General features: G+C 44.5%; 1 pseudogene; it reads left to right on the top strand.

The window, feature by feature from the left end:
• The window catches only part of LOC139055802 (structural maintenance of chromosomes protein 2-like), a 65,106-nt pseudogene extending 53,347 nt beyond the window's left edge, over window positions 1-11,759 (top strand).
• Window positions 11,760-23,639: the final 11,880 nt, after the last annotated feature.

A 23,639-nucleotide genomic window follows, 5' to 3' on the forward strand; every position in this document is an offset into this window, starting at 1 on the left:
AATTCAGACTCCACAGGAGATGTAAATAAGTACAAACTATCGAATGTCAAAAAAAATGAATGTATCCAAAAAAAAATCACTTTATTTATGTTTTAAGGTCCCTGTGCATGGAACAAGTGGTCGATGCATGGCTGCATGCACTTCCGCTTACGTGCAACCAAGGCCGACTGTATTTCAGCCAGTTTTAAGTTTCGTTGTACTCTGATGTAAGGACTGCAAAGGCTTGAGTAAGATCCGCATGTGGAAGGGTCTGGAACACAAAGCACATCATCCGAGTCAGAGTCACTGTTTGATGGTGGGAGAACTTTGCATTGCACTATTGGGGTAAGAAAGGAATTTCAGGGACATGGTCTTGTGTCTTGCTTCATTCCAGTACCAAGACCTGCTGAACAAGAAACGGACTGTAATCCACGACAGGGCCAAGATCATTGATGTCATCCGGGAGCTGGACGAGAAAAAGAACATCGCCCTCAAGGAAGCCTGGAAGAAGGTTGACAAGGTGCGCCTTCAGTTCCTCTGGAGAGTTGGACGAGTGACGCATATGTAGACCAATTTGACAGGCATAGCACAGTTCTTTAACAGCGCTGTACAGTGAACGCTCGTTAATTCAAACTTCAATAATTCGAATTTATGGATAATTCGAACTGTACGATTTGGTCCGGCCAAGCTCCACAGAAGTCTATGTATAAAAAAGTCCGTTAATTCGAACGTGAGAAGGTTCCCTCACGGATAATTCGAATTACGCTCGCCTGGCACACGGCCAGAGAAACGCGCCTACGGCCTACACACAAGGCTGTATTGCCTCCTAAACGGAGAGAATGGCGAGAGAAGGCAAAATCGGAAAAAAAATCTAACCGACGCGGGGTCAGCCAGAAGGCGGCAGCGGCTGCCGCCTCTCCGTTCTACGTAACCTCCGAGACTTCTTGCCCGTTGCGAATCTCGGAGGCTTTGCAAATCTTGTACAGCTGCTAATGTTGTGCGGAGATGGCGCGGCAAGCGCCAAAACACAGCGAATCAAGTACGTCGCAGCTGCGCTTGCAATCAAGAACCAACGAATCAGGGCCTTCGCCACCATCACTTGTTCGGCGTCTTCGTCTCGGCAGTCTTCATCGGTTGTGTACCTCTGTTTTCAGGTTAGGAGGTATCGGCCGTCGCGATTCATTGTGATGGTGTTAAGCCTCGGCTAACGTTCGTTTTTGTGGACATCGGTGGTGTGATACAGTCGGACCCAGAGCTTCGACTTGAAGATGGCGTGTGCCCGTGGCACACGCCAAATTTCTGACATTCCCTACTGCTTCCAAATTGCAGTGTACTGTTGCTCTCCTTCACTTTCGTTAGTTCGAACTTTCGTTAATTCGAACTGAAGCGGCTTCCCCATGCGGTTCGAATTAACGAGCTTTAACTGTATTTGTCATTGGTGACGATGTAAGCTCCATGGTGATCTCACATACTTTGGCCAGCATGCCACGACTTTAAATGTGCCCTATTTATTTGAATAGAAGGTGACATGTAAGGATTCCAACAGCAATAATTTATATGCTGAAGGCACATTTTTGCTATCGCCATCATCATCACTGTTCAGTCACGGTCGATGTGCAGCTTCTGGGTGAAGTGTTAGAAAGGTCCGGAGACGTGACAGACGCGCAGTGCATTTGGTCAGTCTGAGCATTCTGCGCAGTGTACTCTACAGGGGAGCCAGGACAGTGTTACGCCTTCTACTGTTGGCACAAGTGTTGTGCACACAAACCCACCAAGAGTTTCTGCTGTGCAGTTCTGTGCTGTAAAACGAACAGTAAAACTCTGCAGTGAAATTCTGGCTATAGTGTCAATGTTCTGAGGGAGATTCGGTCTCATCCTGCGCACCACCGAGGCATCATGCCTGCGATGCTACTGGCAGCACTTCTCGTCATGTGTTTTGAGATGCCTAGGAGCTGCCAGGCCGCTGTTTATGCTATGCTTTAGAAGTTGCATTGCAGGCTTCGTTGCATGAACCTGTCACTTGCTTGTGTATTTAGAATGCCATCCGAAGGTTTAGTGAGACCGTAAACTTTGCTATCGCTTTCAGTGGCCTTTGAGCAAAACTGCCCAACTTAATATAACAATAAAAATATCTTTAGTCTGAAAGGTGTTCCATCTTGTGTGTGAGCTTTTCTGTGTTCAGCTGTTGTTCACAGTGGTAGATGGAACAAAAAAGGTAAAGCCAGTTTCATGCAGTGAATGCTGTCAAAACAGCAAGCTAAGCTGGTGGTTTCTGAAGTTGAATTCATGTTGAGCACAATTTTCATGAGTCTTTTGTCTCGTTGATGTCGTTTTGCTAGATTCGAGCTTCGGTCCCGATTGCGCACACTCTTCAGTTGCGTGAGGTCACAGACCCTGCAGCTGTGGCCGCACTCACGGTCGAGGTATTCTCTCTTGAACCGTCCCTCGGCACCCTCCGTGAGAGGAATCGTTCTGTGTCGTCTCTGGTCGGCCTCCTCTCCTCAGAGTCGGGGGCTAGCTTGCCTCTGCTGGCGCTTGGTTTGGTTTGCCTTCTCTTGAAAGTGGGGGTTGGCTTGCCTCCACCGGCACTTGGCTTGCGCTTCCCATTCTTGATCCTCGGCAGTACCGGCTTCCCTCTGCTGGTGCTTTGCTTGCGCTTCTCGCTCTCGAAGCTCAGGATTTGCGCGACGTCTGGGCAGTTGTGACGCCTGGGCAGTTGCGATGCCTGGGGAGTTGTGATGTCTGGGCAGTCGTGATGCCTGGGCAGTCGTGACATCTGGGCAGTCGTGACGTCTGGGCATTCGTGACCTCTGGGCAGTCGTGACGTGTGGGCAGTCGTGACTTTTGAGCAGTCGTGACTTTTGAGCAGTCGTGACCTCTGGGCAGTCGTGACCTTTGGGCAGTCGTGACCTTTGGGCAGTCGTGACCTTTGGGCAGTCGTAACCTCTGGGCAGTTGTGACTTCTGGGCAGTCGTGACGTCTGGGCAGTTGTGACCTCTGGGCAGCCACGACTTCTGGGCTGCGTGCGCTGAACGGAATCCATGGGGCGAAAGTGCGCGCACTTCTCAAAACACCTGCTCTTATACCCCTGTCCCCCCCCTCCTATGGCCTATACCCCATAGTGGGTTTGTGCCATTAACTTGCCCCCCCCCCCTCTGCGTGACACTGGATGCTGGACAGCAAAGGCTCGACTTAAAACAGCCCCGCTGTTAAAAAGCATTAAACAATGAATGTGAGGTTACTGGGTGGCACGATTGCAAATGATAGTTTTAGGGTGCATTCACACCAGAGATTGACAGAGGTCATGCAGCCGACTGTAACTGGCGACCAGAAGCAACTCGAGGTGACCAACGTTCACACTGGTTAGCACGACCTGTCAATTGCCATGTCGAAGCATCTTGCACTTAATGCCTTTCACTTCTGTAAGCAATGCCATCGCCACATGAAATAGGTGTCAGTGTAAGCACGTATCTTGCTCCTGCATTGCTGGTTGGTTCTGGAGTTTTGTAATTGCAGTCAAGCGACTAAAAAATCAGGCAGCAAGCAACTGACCTAAAATAGTCCATTTTTGACCAAAGCGACTGTTTGTGACCAGTTGCTTTGCAACCAACATAATTGCATGACCTCTGTGAGTTACTGACATCAATAAGCCTGTGATGCATGATGTATCTTCAATAAATATGATAAAGTTGGGAAAGCAGTTCCACTTGATACAAGCATGGGGTAAAATGGAGCCATGGTATGGGATTGTACGACGAGATAATGCAGCAATTTTGTATCAAGCGCTCAGACTCGGATTAAATTACTGCTACTAAAAGTAACAGATAGAAGAGTAGAAAGGTGTTTGGTGCTTGCACATGCTCCTTTTGCTTGTACCCTAATTTATGCCCTTCAGTTCAGCATACATTGGGCTAGGCATTTGAAGCAGTTAAAACCGAGCAATAATTAGGACTCAGAATAGCCATAATACTGGACAGTATGGGTGTTCACATAGCCTGTGTTGTCCAGTTTCAGCTTGTCCTTGTCTTTATCCTTTTTGTTTGACTTCACTTACATCAAGTGCTGCTTGCTTTGTGTTGCTCCTTTTGTTTTCAGAGATGTGTGGCTTGCCCGTAAACTAAACTTAGTGATTGTGTACTTGTACGTGTTTGTGTGCAGGACTTTGGCTCTATCTTCTCAACGTTGCTTCCCGGCGCAGACGCCAAGCTAGTGCCTCCAGAAGGCATGGATGCACTTCAGGGTCTCGAGGTCAAAGTGGCCTTTGGTGGCGTGTGGAAAGAATCTCTCCAGGAGCTCAGCGGAGGACAGAGGTGAGATGACCTCTTCGTGCCTTATACAGGAGAACCCTGCATATATGTTGCAGGAAAGAAAAGCGAGAAAAAAACATACTAACCGAGACACTGTACGATCCTAACTCTAGTGAGAATTTGGCAGGCTCAACTGTAGTTCACATCTTCGTAATGCAAAGTGTTGCATGAATCATTGCAGCACGAAGTGGCGACGCGCGTGGAGCTTGCGGGGCCCAAGCAGCCAGGAATGCAAATTATTCTTATGGCTTTGGCAAGCTTATGTTTGCGCTTCTTGAATTTGGCCTGGGTCAGCAGCTTCTTCGGGTGGGGTGTTTTAGCAGGAAATTTAGATGTAGTCATTCGGTGAAAATTGTGGCACAAAACTCTGACGCGTTGAGCAGGTGAGGCCCTAACGGCCCTAGACACACGTAGTTTTTCTATTGTGTAGTGCTTTGAGACTGCGACGGGAAACCGAAACGAAATTGAGCTGGTGAGTCACTCCAGAGATGCCACTAGAGTGAAAGATAACATTTTAGCTTTCACTTTACACCACCTGCAGCAGGAAATGGCAGTGCGTTTGGGTCATCGCCTATTAAAAGCGTGTGGTAGGCTTCCAACGACAACCCGCCACACACACTTTGTGACACATAGGTAAAGATGCTTATTTTTCACAGAGCTGTGAAAGCGACGTGCAACGACCCATTACCGGAACAAGAACACAGTGTGTGCCAATATTTTCGCGTGACACAGTTGGGCGAGTACTGCGGGGAAGCTGCCATGGCGATCACTTACTGCTCTCAATTGCACATGCCATGCACTTTTTCTTTTTTCTGTTCACATGGGATCTAGCTGCCGGAAAACGTAATATATGATTGCACTTTGGCGATGCACTGAATGCTGGTGCCGAAACAGCGTGTTTTCCAGCAACATATAAAATGAGGGAAAAGAAACATAACTTTGTTGGCTTATTTCTTGTGTTCTTCATCGCGATCGTTGGCGCCGAGAAATCGTACCTAATGGTATCGTGTCAACGAGGTTCTACTGTATTTCCAAAGCATGAAAGGGACAATTGCCATCCACACAATTGTAGCATAAGGCTACAAAGAAAACCCCTACAGGTTTCTGAGAAGGAAAGCTTTGCAGTTTAAGAAAACTTTTTCCTGGTCCGGGGATCGAACCCAGGACTAACGCCTTGCCGGAGCAGTCGTTCTGTTGTCTAAACTAACCAGGAGGCTGGCAGACAGGAGATCAAGGCTGCACCAATTGACCATTCGATGCACAGAGACACGGAATATGATGGACCAGCTCTGTGAAAGCCCACAAGGTGGAGGAAGGTTTGTGAAAGGGATAGATGTCATCCACATGATTGTAGTGAAAGTCTACAAAGGAAACCTATTGCAGGCTTTTGCAGAGCTGGTTTGCCACTTTGTGATTTGTCACAGCACTAACTGTATGAGAAGCACTTTGGTGTCCAAACAACACAGAAGGTCAGAGGGAGATGGAGGTTTGAGGCGACCAGCAGTGGTCGAACAAGTGTCATCGGAGCCAACGTTTCAGCAAAGGCATTTGTCTTTGCAAGGACAGCAACTGCTTTTCTTAGCAGAGTTTCTGTGCATATTTGCTCCCCCACCTTTGATAGGGGAGGGGGAGAGTAAACTGGTGTGTAAAGTAGGGTAAGTGAAAGTTTTAAAATTTGGGGGGTTAGCCTTCATAGCAAGGGAACACATAGGAGTATTGCTGTTGGTTATTCCAAGTAGTAGGGGTGATAAAGTGGAGAGTGATTTACACGTGTAAACACGCATTGTAATTCATCTGAGCGCAGTTTTTCCAGACAACTGGAACTAACACTTTGGACTGCTACGGTAATATGAGTTTGTCAAACAGTATGCAGATTTCATGACTTCTTTCAAAGGCACAGAAAGTACCTCAATGTTCATGTTAACTGCAGGACTTGAAATCCATTCCATTGGATCAAATGCAACCGAGCCGAAAATCTCAATAGTGATTCACCTCTCCACCATATCGTGAAGTGCTTTGCATGGACCAAGGGAGCACTGCGAGTGTGGGTGACGCGTAAGTTTGCCGGTGCCGTGTGCACTTTTCGCAGAGTACTAAATGTAAAATGGCAACCCATAAAGAGAAGGAGAATGGGTGACCATGATGGAAAGGAGAAAGCCGCTTCATCTTGCGGGGGTGGGGAGAGTGTGGGGCTCCCTATGAGATAAGTAAACTTTGAATAGTGGAGAACCTAGCCTTGAAGTGTGGCTTCACGGCATCATGCACTACGCTGCCGTGAAGCCACATTTCAAGGTGAAATTTGCTTATAACCCGCACCCTGACTTTACTGTGAAATTTATTACGTAAATTTTTGGTGCGGGCAAACATACATTACATTCAACACGGCATGCGATGCGCAAGCACTAGAATTTAGCTAGGACAGTGGACATATGAAAATATTCACGGCACTGCACTGAGGCACTAACATTGAATATTAGGTAAATATTGGGTAATACGGTACTCAGATATGTTAACGCAACAAATTGTGAGCGGCAACGATAGTGGCCATGTTTACTCTGATATGTTCGAAGTGTACCCTATTTACGCGCCGATGCTTGTAACGCAGCTAAGATATTCGCCCACCCTTAGCGGAAACGTGCCGTATTAGGATAGCAGTGAAGACAAATGCTGCAGTTTTCGCAGCATGCCCGCCATGTGTTTCTATGTCACTGGCATCTAAGCGTGCCCATCTCTGTTTCTGTCCCCTCAAAGTGTACATGGCTACATTATTGTCGCAAACTTGCTGATATTAACGATATTATTCATTACTGATACAGGAAAAACTGTTTCAATGCGCATAATGTACTCACAAAAAGAAAAATAATCGTGTTCGGCTTGCTCCGCCGGCCGCCATTTTTGTTTTCGTGTCCCGCACTGACGGCAGCAGCCGCCTGCTTGTTGACCCGTTGTCATCCCGCAGTAAATGTGGGATGAAAAAGGAAAATGTTTCTATACGTGCTATATTTAACCCGCGTAATGATCACACCCCTGAATTTGCGCCAATTTTCTTTTACATAAAAGTGCTATCATTATGCGAGTAAATAGGGTAGGTGATGGGCGAGACTGTGGGAATGTCTAGTGTTTGCCCATCAGGATGGCAAATGTACGTCATTGCATGTTATCCCGATGCCACAAAGTGCAACCTTGACTGTGCGACACCAACAGTATGAGCTGGGTTGCACAATCTCAGCTTAGTACTTTCTGCCTACATGGAGCCTAACCCATTCCGTACAGTAAATGCGCAGATAAACGTGGTCGGCACGATGGCTGTAATTGTTTGCTGGTCACCCGTAAGCCTGAATGTTGCATCAACGTCCTTCACTGAAGTGCATGATCTCAAGCCCGATCACCGGTGAGCCACTCGATGATTAGAAAACTTGTGGTTTGCCACCTTCTGTCATGCCGGCCAGCATCAGATTTTCGTTGCAGCCACACACTGGCTTGGCTGTTAGGCCTAACCAGCACTGGTTCATCGAGTGTCGGCAATCAAACGTACAGTTTGGTGCAGGCTCAACACAACTATTTGCAGCAGCCTTATGGCTTTTGCAAAGCTGGAACACCATTTCGATAACGAAAGTGAGAGTATGAAGGAATTCATTGGTGCCATTATGTTTGAGAGCTGCCATTTTTTCCGAATTGCTGCACGCAGACCATGGTTGAAAAATCGAGCAAGGCACCACATGGCCTCCAAAACTTTGGTTGACAATACACACTTGTTAACAAGTTCATTGATCATGGCAGTGCTGCAAAAGTGCGAGAATATTCAAGCAGATCCAAAAGATTGACCAGTGGCTGTAAACAAATTACAGTTAAACCTCAATTTAATGAAGTAGGTAAAATTGGCAACTTGCGTTGTTATATTGAAATGTTGTTGTATTGAAATTTTATCTTTTATGCGAATAAGTACAGTTGCTGACTGATTTTTCTTGCAAGGGAAGGGGCTGCAGAATTTTCCGAATTATTGGGCGATCGAAAAAAGCAAATTTGAATGAGAAAACAATTTATTTGATGAATTCGATGTCGGCGACGAACGATACGGTTTCATGCCACGTCAATGAGATCTCCACATCAGCGGTACGAATTAAGCGAAGCCAGCCACGCTTTCGCATGCACTCTGCCCCCGTGGCTGATAGCGTCGCCCGCACTGGGATGGCGCTATCTTGAAAAGCGCCGACAGCGGTGAGCGAATACTTCATCTACCCCTCGCTTCGAGTCACCGAAACTCGAGATTACGCAACCTCCACAGGGAACGTTACATGATGAGAAGACAGCTTACGTGATGCCATGCCGTCTCAGCATGCCCACTCTTTGCACACGTGACACATTACCTCAAAAGCAGGGTGCACGGCTGCGTATGCACTCAGCTGCGCTTACAGCCACTGCTGAGATGCGCGCCAGGAATTTAGAAGCACCAACTTACCCTCCATCGCCCCTCGCGCGCTTGATTGCATTACCACGAGTGAGCTCCCCTTCCCCCTCTTTCCCTTTGCTCACATTGGAAGGCAGCACTCGTGAAGCCACCATCTTTCTTGTCTCACCCTCACACACTTGCATTCGCATCTAAAGCACAAAGTGCGCGGGCCATGATAAGATCTTATTGGACCTGGACTTTATATGGAACATGTTGCGACTCCACTTCAGTGGTGGCTCGTCACGCTGTGCGTGATTTGAGAGGTGCGTTTGCAAGCAGCTGCTTGTAATTCAATCATTTGACTATCTGGGTCCGCAGAAGTTTCCATTTATTGTCTCTGCATTCCTTTGCAGCACAAGCGAAATTTCATTATAGTATTTAAATTTCATTTAAGTATTTATAGTATTTAAATCGTGTACAAACACACTTTGTTATATTGAGGTTCTAAATACATGGTGTTCTAGGAACAGGAGGTTATGAAAAGTTAAATACTTGGTTATAGTGAGAATTTTGTTATATTGAAGTTCGTTATATCGAGGTTTAACTGTATTCATCTTTGCCGTCTCTTTGCTATGCGATGCGACTTGCCCACTGAAACTATCGAGTGTACGTGTTTTCAGATTTCTTTAATTTATTTCAGATACTTAGGAAATTCTGCATACTGTAATTATAGTTGAAGCGAATATCGAATAGCATAGTACTGCATTTACTTGCATAAGGCCCAAATATTTTCAGATTTTTTTGCAAGCTGCAGGCCCAACACAAGGTAGTCATGATCTGGGCTCAAATTGCTATGCAGAAAAACCCAACCACTGGTGGCTGACTGTAAACATATTTATTCAGTCGTCTTGTTGCTTCCAGCGCCTCTGTCGTTTGACGAATTTGCCTCATTGGCGTCCTCCTAAAACTGCTTGTCCTCCGTGCCACCCATACTGTTCGAGATTCCCATCGCCTTGAAACTCTTGGTGGCAATGCGGTCACCTGGAGCTTGAAGATCGCAGTATAAGTGATTGAGTACTTGCCTATCTTTGCCAGTGGAGCTTGCCTGAAACCATGAAGCAGCCAAGCAATATGCTGCAGCACAGGTGATACGGTTGAAGCCCGCTGGATCTATGCTGCATGATGCTGCACGATACGGTGGTGATGATGTCATCGTCAGCAAAACGGCTCCAGTGACATGTAGTAGTTTGCAGAAATTAACCAGCCAGTATGTGGACATGTGCTTGGCACTTCTCGAAACTTTCTTTTCTTCAAATCTTTATGCCTCGAAGTGGTGGTGCACGCCTTACTAAAGTGCTAAATGCATTGTTCGATCTCGTAATAAAAATATTGAATATTCACTCAAGCCTATTATATGCCCCTAGTCTCTTTTTTTAGACTGTATAATTAAGTGTGGAATTCTTCTTTCTCCTGTTTAATGAAACAGGTCACTGGTGGCACTCTCTTTGATCCAGCACCAATCTACATCCAATAGCCAGCACCAATCTACATCCTGGACGAAGTGGACGCTGCGCTTGACCTCTCACACACACAAAACATTGGCCAGATGCTGCGTGCCCACTTCAAGCAGTCACAAGTGAGTAAAGCGTTTTGAGAAATGCACCTTGAAATTAAGAAGTCTGCGTTCTGTTCCATGAAACGACAAAGGAAACAGGCGATATCCTTCTGTAAATTAGTTCTTTAAGGAGTCTTATGAAACTTCCTACTTCTAAGTTAACATTTAGAAGTGTCTGAATGTGAACCACAAATTCTTGAATTATTATTTACACGCACTGCTCCGGCAGACAGGAGCTCCCAAGAGTGCAGAACAGAGGCCTAGATAATGTCAGTCACTGCAATTTGTGGACATTTGACAAACTCTAGTAAGAGCCATTGATCTGTGGTGCCCAAATCTGCATAAAATGTGTCGCAATTAGGGTCACTGTTATTGATTTCTCTGACTAGTGTCGTCGGATCCTGCTTTTCTCTGCACTGGATGTTTTTGTAAGGCATTTCAATGCGTACACAAATCACAGCGCTGCAGGAAGATATTTAGATTGGTGAGACATCCCTCTAGGCAAGTTAGTTCAAAACAGGACAGAATCTCACTTCGTATAAAGCTGTATGCACCACTGAATGCCTCCTCGGCATAAAGTTTGAGCAAGAATGAGCCAGTGGAAGCGTGTCTTTTCCACTTATGCTCCCGAATTGAGTGGAGTTGTGTGTATGTTCCTCGCACCCTGTTCATGCCATCCCTTCCTGAGGACGGCAGAATTCCAATGACTTCAGCAGAGATGCCGTCTCTGCAGCAGCAACATCTATGTTTTCCTGGTGTCAAGGCTGCATTGAATTTTTAGATTCCCGCACATCGTATTCACTTGTGCTGCAGTAATTATGCCTCAATGCTTACAGTATTAGTTGGAAGCACTGTCGGTGTTCTACTGTGCCAAACCAGAAAACTGTGTTGGATTTCTAGCTTCGATGGAGTATTTGTCTAAATGAATGCAGCCCAGTGCAGCTCTAAATTTGGCCACAAGAAAGGGCTTATAAATGCAAAGATGGACGTGACATTGACTGATTGTGTGTGCTCAGACATTCAAAAGTCGACAAGCCCCCAAAGAAAAGATGTGACTGCAGTATTTTACAAGTGACTCAAAAGCAACAAGCACAATATCCACTTGTGAGTGGGACAGTTTGTCTTGTACAGTGTGTCACTTACTCTCAACGTTCATTGACCATTGCAGTTTGTCGTCGTCTCTCTGAAGGAGGGCATGTTCAACAACGCCAACGTCCTCTTCCGAACAAAGTTCGTCAACGGCATGTCCACCGTGTCCCGCACTACGCAGAGCGTTGAAGGCAATGAGTGACCTAGGACTCACAAGGGCCACTCGGTTTACATGGTTTTCATCTTCCGATACCTTGTATATTATTCATCACTTTTAACATCGCTTAAGAAATGATTCTTATTGGGCCACTTATTAAGCTTTTATTTTTGTGGCACTCGATTCGTTCTGCTAAATAAACATTTTTTCGCTTTTTTATAATTGTCCTTCATTTTTTTTCATTGGCTTAGAAGCAAAGGTGTCGTGCCTTTCCAGTTCCTAAATATATTTTCCCGCACAGATACACATTTTGGTGCTGAGAGAAAAACAAACTTTAGAATAACTGCTTATTACTAGGGCTATGTGAATACCAAATAGATTTCCATACAAATATCGAATCAAGAAAAGAAAGCTGATTATCGAATCAAATATTGAATATCAAGAATTTAAAACAAGCCTTGATGCTTGCAAAATTTGTGCCAGAAACAGTGCTGCACATCCTCAGGAGGCTAATGATGTTACTTACCAAGAATCTTGCTAGTGGGACCTTAAGTACCTATCCATTGAGATGTGTAGTATGCTTTACTATTATTAAAGGGAAGACCAAATTAGTGTGTCAGCACTGATAACAATGCAGCCCTTATTATGAAGTTTGTATTGTGTTCCGTGTGTACTTACATGCTGGTTATATCGTTATTGTATGTGAAGGTCTGGAAAACTTTTTTTTATCTATAGAATGTCTGTCAAAGGGAATTAAGTGCTACTTTCCTTCTGAAGCTGATGAAATAGTAGAGTTATCCTAAATACCAATGGGGGGGTTCTTAGTTTAATAGTGGGCCATACTGTGCTTAATGGCAACCTTCTATTGCATAGAAAGCTTTCCAGTTTTCTTCCAAAAAACAGGAGCCAGGTTTTTCCATTTTTATGGTAAGGTGGTTTCTGTGGATTATCATCAGCTCATTAAGGCTCATCTGTGCAACAGAGAAAAGCGATGAATGCGCATCATGTCACTCGGCCCCACTTCGTGCCGTCATCGGCATTGACGGTAAAGAGTTTTCAAATTGAGGGGCCCACGGCAGGTTTGAAGTTTGCCTCTGCTCAGGCATCAGCACACTGTCACATATTTTCGAGCCTGCCACGTAAATCCAGAGCCAGTCTTGTGACGAATCGGCTCGGAGCTATGAAAACAGACCGTTGTGTGCCTACGAACGGCGTTTGGAATGAGGGCCACCATACGATATTTCTCTAGGTGGCGGCTGTGAACATGCAACGGTCATCCCATGCACTCGCTTTCGGTGGCAAGGCTGGTTTGTTGGCTTTCTGGGGGTCATGCGACCACTGTGAATTGATCTGCGTTGATTCGGTAACCATAACTTTAGTCGCCGAGACCCATGGCGCAGCTCTGATTCGGCCTAACGGGCTAGACAGGGTGGCCAATAGTGCGGCTGTGATGAAAATTCGCCTCCAGCTGATGTGATAATGGGGGTGCAACCTGTCGCGGGAAGCTTGTTGCTAATATGTTCGCATGAGTGACATCTTATTGATCGGTTGTGTGGGTTAGATTGACGGTGGTTGAAGTGGCGTTTGGGTCCATGGTCGACTAATCTGCACTGAACTCGTGTATTCGATACGATCCGCATGCCTTCCGGTGGCTAATCGTCCCTATCTTCACACATGCTTTCGTGATGTCCACATGCGCTGCTTTTGTTGTTCCCTCTGTTTGTGTAACGTTAATAGTTTCGATCGGTCTGACTGAACCTTGTACCAATAGATTGCATGCCACGGTATTGCTGCGCACATCAAGGTACTGAATACAGCCGGATCATTCAACGAAGGTACCAACATTTGTGAATAGAATCATTCAATCGTACACTACCAATTCGAAATCGAATATTTGCACGTCTCTACTCCAAGGTGATCCAAGGTGAGAGGCGCTGTTCATCTTGAATGTGAAAAAAAGCGTTACTTTTTTGCTTCCATCCGTGATTACTGAGGAGTCACAATTACAGTGGAATCTCGATAAACGGAAATCGCTTAAACGGAACTGCTGCTTAAACAGAACGCCATCCTTATGGTTGGTTGGTTTTGTATTCATGCACTGCTGTCTGCAATGTTTCTCAGTGAATGGAACTCCTGTTAAACAGAACCAATTTCCCTGGTCTCTTGAGGTTCTGTTTAAATAGTGTCTGCTGTAGATAACTCCTGGGGGTGCGAGGCCACGCTATCACAGCTTTCCAACATGGCTTCATGGGATGAAGCATGGAGAGGCAGTTTCCCAAGTGATCTGTGGGCACGCTTGCAAATTTTCAATGCTGTTGAGACTACTTACAATTTTTTTTTTACTGGGAAACTTCTTGCAACACTGATTACTGAAAGAGCACATGCCGGCTGTCCCTCGGGTATGTTTACTCAAATGATAAAATTGCATGAATGTGCTGAAATGTACAGGCAGAATAAGAGATCATCTGCTCCATCTTCTTGTGCACACCAGGCCACGAAGGTACCGCGCACGGTACTTACGAGTGCAGCACTGTGCGTAGTTAGCAAGTTACTCATTTCTAATCTGCTACTTATGCTGAGGACTTAGAAGTACCCATCTGGTCTATCGAGTGTTACAACTGGGTGCTGGGGCAAGAACAAAACAAGTACCACAACTATACAGACATTTCCCAATGTGACAGGTTGATGCTTGCACGATGCGCAAGATAGCTAGAATAACTCGTGAACAATTATTTTCAAGCAGAACAACCAGTAAAGAGGCAATGGAAATACTGCTTTATGGAGCAGTATTCATGAATGAGATTGTTCAAGCATGCTCATTAGGTGTGTGCGAATACTCAAATGACACTGAATTGAATAGAGACCGTTCAAATAATTCAATTTATGAATAGAAAATATAGTGTTCGATTTTACACTGTGGTCGATGCCATGCAAATGAGCACACCATGGATGGGCTTGGCTTACACGGTCACGGACTTTGTTTCTGCAAGTGTTTCTATCTGACAGCCCAATACGGAGATCACACACAACGCTCAAACGGCGCAATTTGTGGAAAGGCACTGCGACGGTGGGGGCCACCTCTGTCGGTACAAGGCTTGTCTAGTTTGACAGGATCGATTGAAATGATAATTTGATGCAGACGAAGGGAACAGCAAGAAAAGCAGTGCATGTTTTGACATGTGTGAAAGCATGCGTGAAGATCGGACTGATTATCTGCCAGAAGGCACGCCGATCGTGTTGGATACGTGGTGACCTACTCAACACCACTTCAATAGCCATCAGTCTAACCCATATGCACGATTTTGGGTATTCGCGGCTTGTTACCACATGGGCCAGCGGCGCATTTTTGTTCCATCCACACTGCCTAGGTGCTGCTTTTTCGCTCGTCGGCAAGTAAAGTTAGGGTTTGGTGCCAATTTGATGCAGATCTATTCGCAGCAGTCGTGCGATGCTTGGAAAGGAGACAAACCTCGCAAACGAAAGTGAGGTTTCAGGATGGCAACAAAGTTGCTCATAAAATTTTGCCGTGACCTTACCTATTTCAGCATCTTTGACAGGCGGAAAATCACACCAAACCTGACCATAAAATGGCACCTGCTCTTTGCTATTAGCAACTATCACGGTTGACCCACACAGCGCCAACGATAGGTATGCGGGGAGTGGTGGTCGAGTTAGACGATGCGCAGTCTGCACAGATTGGCCTTGCAAGATTCCACCTGCCGTGAAGATAAGAAAGCACTTCTGCATTTCAGAGGAGAACTGGAAAACGAAGCATTCTGTGCAACCAAAGATTACATTAAGGTCCACTATTAGAATGCAAACTTCATTGGTATTCAGTAAAACATAAGTAACTGTTTAGCTTGAGAGGGAAAAGAGCTTTTATTCCATTCATCTGATATTCCATCCATAAAAAAAATATTTTCCAGACTTGCATAAACTAGAAGAGGCCTGTAATCAATGCTGGCATACTAATTTGGAGTTCCCTTTAAAAAAAGAGTAGACTATAATGTACATCTTTATTTCCATGTACCTAAGTTACTGATAGCTTGTATTCGTGTTACGCTAGGTAGAATACTTCAAAGCACCATATTTCTTTGCCTAAACCTGTAAGCATTAAATTTTTTGAAAAATTTCTGATTTTCAATATTCAATTCGATATTTGCCTTTTTATTTCTTGATTTGGTTCGATATTCGATTCAAAATCTACTACTTGGTATCAGCACACCCCTAGTTCTTATACATCCTAACAGAAATGTGTGCCTATGGCTTTGGACGCACAATACTCGCCATCGCTGTGTGCATGCTGGCGCATAATCAAGGCGACAGTGCAGCTATCTACACGCAGTGCTAATAGGAGAGGGAACGTTGTGCATTATGCTGTTGACTTGTTACTAAGATTGTATCCCTTTCAGCTCTAAATAAGGCAAAACACCAATGCACAGGAACTACCAATGCACAGATTTCTGCCGAGTAATGCATAGGCGTAAGTACCTGCACAAACAAATTGTCTGGGAAGCTGGCGCTGCAGCAGTGAGCCATTGGCTCCCAGAGCAACTGTACAGGCATTGAAGAATGTGGGAGGCTTTGGTTTGGTGTTAAACTGGCGATTTGCTTGCAAATTGAATGAAACGAGGAGTGCTCATGCACTTGCCCTTTATTTCAAATCCTTCGTTTATTGGACGATGCTAGATGAAGGAAGGAATTTTGCGCTGAATCTTTTAAAGACAGCCGCGTCATGCCATGCGGAAGAGCAAGTGTCCTTTTGAGACCACTTGTCTGCAACTTGGGTAGACATGCTGGTGCATTTGAGAGCTGCTCGCATGTCTTGATATTAGTATGCAGTTTCAGCACTTCTTAATAGGCAAACACTACCTCAACCCACAAAAGGTGCTGCATCATGCGATGGCAAAAATGTGCAGAAAACTGACCTCGCATGACAAATGCAGATCAATCATTGTTCCTTAATGAGCGACTGTCGTCCACCATTAGTCTGCCTTCACTTTTGTAACCCACAGCAGCAGCCCAGTGGCAGTGGTATTATGCTATTGAGCTCAAGGTCGCAGGCTCGTTGCTGGCTGGAATGCCAGCATATTTATGAAAGTGAAATGAAAAAATGCTCGCATGCTTACATTTAGGTGGTGGTCAAAATTAATCTGGATTCCTCCACTATGGTATGCTCATACTCGTATTGTGGTTTTGGCACGTAAAAGCCCAGAGTTTCATTTATCTTTTCACTTTTGTAACAGATCGCAGTGCAGAGTTCCTTCAAGGCAGACAGTCCGGAATTCCCATACACGCAATTTTGGCAAGTTCTACGATTTCGAGTGTTACGCATTGTTTTAGAAAACATTCTGTTAGCGAAAAAGTTTAGCTTGCTGGTCTTGGCCCACTTGGAAGCCTTCCGATGATGAACACAAGATGAGTAGCTGCTTCGAGAAGTTCCTATAGCAGACGAAATTGGCAATATCAAAGTAGCTGAAAAAGTCATTGTGACCAAAAAGACAACATGTTGCTTGTCAGTGTCCGCCGTCCCAGATTCGCCAGTTCCTCAGGGGCTGGTTTTCCCGAACAAAATGCTTTTCGTTTTTAATGTACACTCTTCGCCAAGACATTCAAGGGTGGTAACCCGAGTCACACAAGAGCCAATGACTCCACCAGGTTCCCAGTAGCCGCCTCTAGCATACAGCTCCTCCCAAAGTGTGCATTCTTTCCTTATGCACAGTGTTTGCCAAAAGTTTCAGAGCCACGCCATGAGTTCCAGTGTTCATTCTATTCTCCAGGTCTTTGCCGCAGCACAAGTTTCTACCATCCAGTGAAAGTTCCAGTCACATGCATGCAATGGCCTTGATAGCACTGTGATAGACTTTGCAGTAGACAAAAAAATTTATGGACCACGTGATCTCAGAAAGAGCTGAATATATATGCAGCCTCACAATGTAGCCTTGTATTCACATTTGCAATCTTTACTAGTATATGCAAACAACATTGCAATGTACGGTTTTACTGGATAGTGTTACAGGCTGCTCGAAAATTAACATTTTCCGAGATTCCGTGTTCCGTAAGCAGACTGTACCTTGTGGCCAACAAGTTCTCCAGAAATCCACATGGTAGAGGAAGCATTAAGAAAAGTTGGCATCTACTTTATAGATGCATAAAGCTTCCTTCTTTCTTTTTTTCATTTTTTAAAACCACAAGGCGATTCTTTCTTTCTTTAAAATCATTTTTCCCCCTTTCAGTTTACCTCTTGATCAGAGCTTTGGTGGGACAGTTGGGTTTTGTTTGCACCAGTGCTGCATGCAAGAAAAAGCGCATCCTCAGTTTTGGAATTTCTTTTTAATCAAAGAAAGTGGCAAGTACTCCTTACAGTATTCCCAACACAGAATGCTGTCAGGATAGCTTGAGATGGACCAAAGTGTTTGTTTCCAGTTTTTTTTGTACATTATTTCACATTTGCAAAGAAAAAATTTTACTCGGCAGCCTTTCTTGTCTGTGCGACAAGTTCCATGGTTCCAGGCTAAATGGGTTCATTTGTTGTACTAAATATTCTGTTGCATATTATTCATTCAGTGATCTGAATACAAATAATTCACAACTGGCTCAAGTTTAAAAAATCTTTACGACTGCTGATGACTGTGGGCATGACCTAAAGATGAAACTGTTCAAATCAAATGGCACAACTCATGCCAATTTAAGTCACACCTGTCACTCCTGGAACAATATTGACAAATGTGAGAAAAAGAAAAGAATACAAATAAAGATTGTGTTTTTGGTTTTTGGCACCTGGTTATATAATGAAAGAGGCATTTCAACATGTGGATTCACATGGCAGATTGAGCTTGCAGACAAATTCGTAACTTAGGCATCGTGAAAAATTGGTAGACTGTCCACCAAAACATTGCCACGCGCATTTAAGTACCTTTTCCTGTGACCATCTTTCACTGGCTAAGAAATGTTAAAGGTTATCGCTCAGCACAAGACGTGCCTTTCAGTATTGGAAGTTTCTCCAATGTTATGGCTAGGTGACATCTTAAGATAAGATAACCACTAGCCATCGTGATAATGGTCCAAGCAACTAGAGTACACAAAGAATAGCAGGGATTTTAAGAAAGTGGAAGGAAAGAGCAGGCAATCGTTTATAGAAAAATAAGCTTGTTGTTGCTCGCAAAGAAATACTATTACACATTATGCTCAGACGTTTATGACAGCATTGTGTAGCAACTAAGGAACTTTACTGATGTTTAAGAAGTCGGTCATGAAGAACTCGGCTTTTCAGTCAGTCGGTCATGTGAATCCACCTTAATGTAGTCTATCAGAGTGACGAAACATTACCTGGCAAGGGCCAAAATGTAAACGTTAAACAAGCACATGCAAAGTTATAGACTTCAAGCTTCAAATTACCCTACAGAACAGCGCACACAAGAGCCAGCTTGGGTGATGTCGTTGTGGTAGGGAAACAGCACGGAAATAAAACGTGGGCACAGAACGTGCCGTTGCCCATTTCGCTGTGAAACTTGTCTAAAAAAAGGGTTTCACTTGGAAATTTTCACGCCAAAAGGCATCTCCTGATGCAGACGTTCAGCAGAAGAGAACAGCTCAACATTGCTATAGATAAGTCAAAATGTTTTTTCTTTTCTTTTTGGCACGGACAGAACGCGAAAGACTATTCACTGGATGGACTTCACTACAAATGCAATGCGAATCGCACACTGTTTGATACTTCACAATGGACGCAAAATACGGACAATACAATGAAAGAAGGGGAGCATACTGTGATGACTCAGAAAAATATATATTATGATTATAATGCAATTTAATGTTTTGTAATACGGCTGTACCATTGGGTTAACATAAGGCTTTAGCATAACAGGCAATATGTTAGCATAGCACGCCAGCATTCCTGCGTTGCACTGAATCATTCCAGCAGGAGTGCAATTTTGTTCCAGATGCATGCACACCAGGATAGCTGCATTTGTGCAAATTTGCATATTGCTGTAGTTGTTTGGACCATAAAGTTTCTCACTATAATACCTAGAGGGAAATCTGATGCCACCGTCTATGGGAGCTTCCTAAGGGGCGCGGTGCTGTCATGAGAATGACAGTGTATGTGTCTGCGAAGCTTGTGTTGGCTGGTGTTGTAACTCTTCGTCTAAAACGTGGATATGACTACACAAATAATGCATTCTCAAAGTAAAATCTTCATAAAATGTTTCCATTCATGCATATTACATCTTCCAGTGAAGTTTATTCACCTACAATGCATAACCAAGCAAAGAAAAAGCAAGAACAGACGACAAACTGTTGCAGAGCAAGCACGAATCTTGTCATCTGTCCCCCAACTTTAGCAGCCCGCTGATACTTCTTACATTTCATACAATTGTACATGCAATAACAAGTTTTTTTATAGTCAAACAAAACATGTTTTTTGTGTATTAATAAAGCTAAAACAGCTTTTTTACGTGCTGCTTTAGTAGAAAGTTAATCATTGTGACAGACAGAACAGTGCTTACTTGGCTCTCCGAGAATGATGCCAATCCAAAGTCACAATATACCGGCATTCCCATGCATACCACAGTGCAGCAGTGCCAGATTTCCCTCTAGGTAATATAGTGAGAAACTCTATGGTTTGGAACACTGGATCAAGATGTACTATCGCAAGCCTTCCTGCAATTACTTATTACACCATCACAGCATTCTTCTTCATTGTGCCGAGTTGTGCTCTTGCTGTTCACAGATTGGCATTTGCTACTGTGTCAAGAAGTTAGCTTTTCTGCACAGTTCAATTGCCTGGTGCCTGAGCTATCAATTTAGACCTCAAAATTCAAGGCCAAGGTCGGTAGTGTAAATTTGCTTAGTATTTGGCACATGGTTCCGAAATGTCATCAGAAGTGATCTCTCAGGCTAGTAATTACCCATAAAAAAGTTATTTTGTAATCGTGCAAATGCAGTATTTATGGGCTACACGAGTACAGCATGCCTTCCATCAATTTATAACACTACAAACCACTGAACATGCACCACCGTTCAACGAAACGGCCGAGCTCGCTGCCTTTCTTTTACTGCAATGGAATCCGCCAGTTTGGACTTGTGCAAAAACTGTTATAGCTAGCTATATGCAGATGCCAGCTTTAAAATAACTTTAATTACTGCAAGCTAAACACTCTCTAAAAAAAGGTTTACACCCATTGCAGTGTATGTTATCATCCATCTTGAATTCCGTCAATGTTTCAACAAGCTCAGCTCATCTGGACAACTTCACTGATCACTGTTTCGAACAAGTACAGCTCATCTGATACAATTAGACGTGCCTTATTAGGGAAAAAAAGAACAGGTTTTTCAGACACACAGAGCTTGCCTTACTTATTTTAAGTTTGACCCGCCGTGGTTGCTCAGTGGCTGTGGTGTTGGGCTGCTGAGCACGAGGTCGCGGGGCCGAATTCCGGTCACGGCAGCTGCATTTCGATGGGGCAAAATGCGAAAACACCCGTGTACTTTGATTTAGGTGCACGTTCAAAAACCCCAGGTGGTCGAACTTTCCAGAGTCCCTCACTACAGGGTGCCTCATAATCAGAGAGTGGCTTTGGCACTTAAAACCCCATAATTTAATTAATTTATTACAAGTTTGATGCACTAATTGTAGATGGCGTTACAATAATGTGTAAAATTAATTTGGAAAAAACTTACGGCTGTAAACAGTTGCTTAATGTTGCGGGCTGCTAACATGATAATGCAAATGGGTGCAAAATGCACATTGACCATGAAAATAAAAAATAGCTATGGGCCCTTGTCTTTCCAGTTCTAGTATTAGGGTGCGTCAGTTTCAGTTAGTGAAAAACAGCAATATTGTAGCAGACATTCCGGATTTTCTTTCTGATTGCAAGGCATGATCAGCATATGAACAGACCAGACAAGTACGAGACGCTTGTGCTGTAGTATATGCCCAGTTAAGTGCATTTTTAATACTTCACTATGTTTTAGAGCGCAGCTTCTATGCACCCATTCCTGCATCTACCATCGGCCCTCGGCGTAACCAAGCAAACGAACACAGCGAAGGATGAATGAGTCATCGCGGAGCGCAGCGGGAAATGAAAGACTGCAAAAGCGAAGAGAGCGTGAGGCGGCATGCGGAGGATTTGGCAAAAGTGTGAGAAGAAAAGCGTAGCACCACGCAAGACGGGCTCTGCGGCATTGACAGCTATGAGATCATGTCAAGGTAGCACACCGTCGTCTGTTCACCGATGGCACATGGCGAGCGCATCCACCGATACTATATATTGAAACAAAGCGTTGTATGAGTGATGGTCTGTCTGTGGTGGCTGCTGTGAATCGTGCCCACATGCTGCCTCTCGTGATCTCCCGATTATTGGAGCAGTCGTGGCACACTTAGCTTCGTTTGCAACGTACCGCATGAGACAGACTGTCCACGCCAGCCAACATATCGCAAAATGAAAACATGCATACAGCTGCACTCAAATTTTGCATTGGGGAGTATCGCAATCGTCAGTGAATTTTTAGTTCGGCCAGGTTAAAAAAATTCTCGAAGACTTAAGAAATTACTTCTTTTTTTGTAGTAATAGTTACAAAAATTAAAAGCATGTTAGGCTTAACGGAAGACAGATGCACCTGTCATGCTATATATTCGCACCATTGTTATGATTTCTACCTAATAAACCCTGTGTAGTCAATTCACTAACGAAGTAACCATCTATTGAGGGTCCATGATGCATTTGTACTCTTGACTGCATGAATTTTCTGAGGCAAGGATGATGGTGGGATGGGGCTTTTCTGAAGCCAAAGTAGTTTGGGAATCCCCGACTTTATGCATTTATCGCTACCAAAACACCAGACATCGTGGAATCTCGTACAGTCCACGCCTGTTACAACGTATCTGCATAAAACATACTTACGAATATAACAGATCTTTCCTCTCACTTAGTTTCGTGTGCTTATATTATTCACGCAACAAATCGCCTACAACAGACAAATTTTTGGGCAGATTTTGTCTAGATGGCATGAATACAATGTGGCGATCCCTGCGGCAGTCCACTGCATGCAACTATTTCCAGCCACTTGCGGAAAGTGCGATAATGCACTTTTTCGTATAGTACAAACACGCTAGCGGCAAGCCTCCCGCAACAGGGTGCTCCACACAACACTCCACCGGCTAAGGAAGAGTCTTTTGGGTCGACCACGCAAGCGGATCAACACCGTCAAAGTGCCAAAAGTGCTACCAGGCCTAATCCACTATGTGAAACCATGGCATACAGCACTTAAAAAACTACAGCCGACGATCGCAGAATGCACTGAGAACACTTTCTCATCGCATCAGTTTGCACAAAAATTAAAAAAGGAAACAACAATGCGTGGTGCGAGTGAGCCATCTCACATAGTGTGCAGTGGCAAGTTAAACTTGGCTCTATATTGCAGCTCTAGTTCTCGATACCTGCTTGACAGTGGTCGTCGCTTGTCGCGAAAGATAAAATTAAGACATCAGCTTATTGTAACGACAGCTGGGGGAAACAGTTGAGTGAAATCAGTTGTGTTGTTGACAGTTGTGTGAAAAACAAACTGTAGCCGATGTTAGTGTCAGCGGCGGCAGTGATGTCCTTAGGTCTGGCGGCGGTGCGGCGAGAAGCTGGTCGGCCAGCTTTGCACCATTGTGGCGGCAGTTAATCTTTCAGTTGTGCAGGTGTCTGAATATGCTCTAGGGTGAGCAAAATTGCCGTATTTCGGCAACCAGAGACCGAAAAACGGTGGACAGCAATGTGCCTTGGCACGTGGTTGTACCTTTACCGCGGAAACCTGCTGATCTATTGTTTACATTAACTTGGATGTTTCCAGTGTTCTTGCGATCGTATTCGGTTCGGACAGTGGTATATGCAAAGTTTCACCATTTCAACATGCCACGGCTGTAATTTTGGATTGAAATGACCTCGGATGTAACAAACGTTTCTCGCTGGATTATTACAGTCCGTTGTAACGAGCGTCGACTGTAGTATAAAAAGACTGCAGTGGGAATTCGGAAGCTAGGACACCACCAAAGAAACAATTCAATCTTCACTTGGCCGGTTTCTGCCTGTACTATCAGCATAAACTCAAACTGGG

Source organism: Dermacentor albipictus, chromosome 2, assembly GCF_038994185.2.
Source record: "Dermacentor albipictus isolate Rhodes 1998 colony chromosome 2, USDA_Dalb.pri_finalv2, whole genome shotgun sequence".
In the NCBI taxonomy this organism is placed as follows: Eukaryota; Metazoa; Arthropoda; class Arachnida; order Ixodida; family Ixodidae; genus Dermacentor; species Dermacentor albipictus.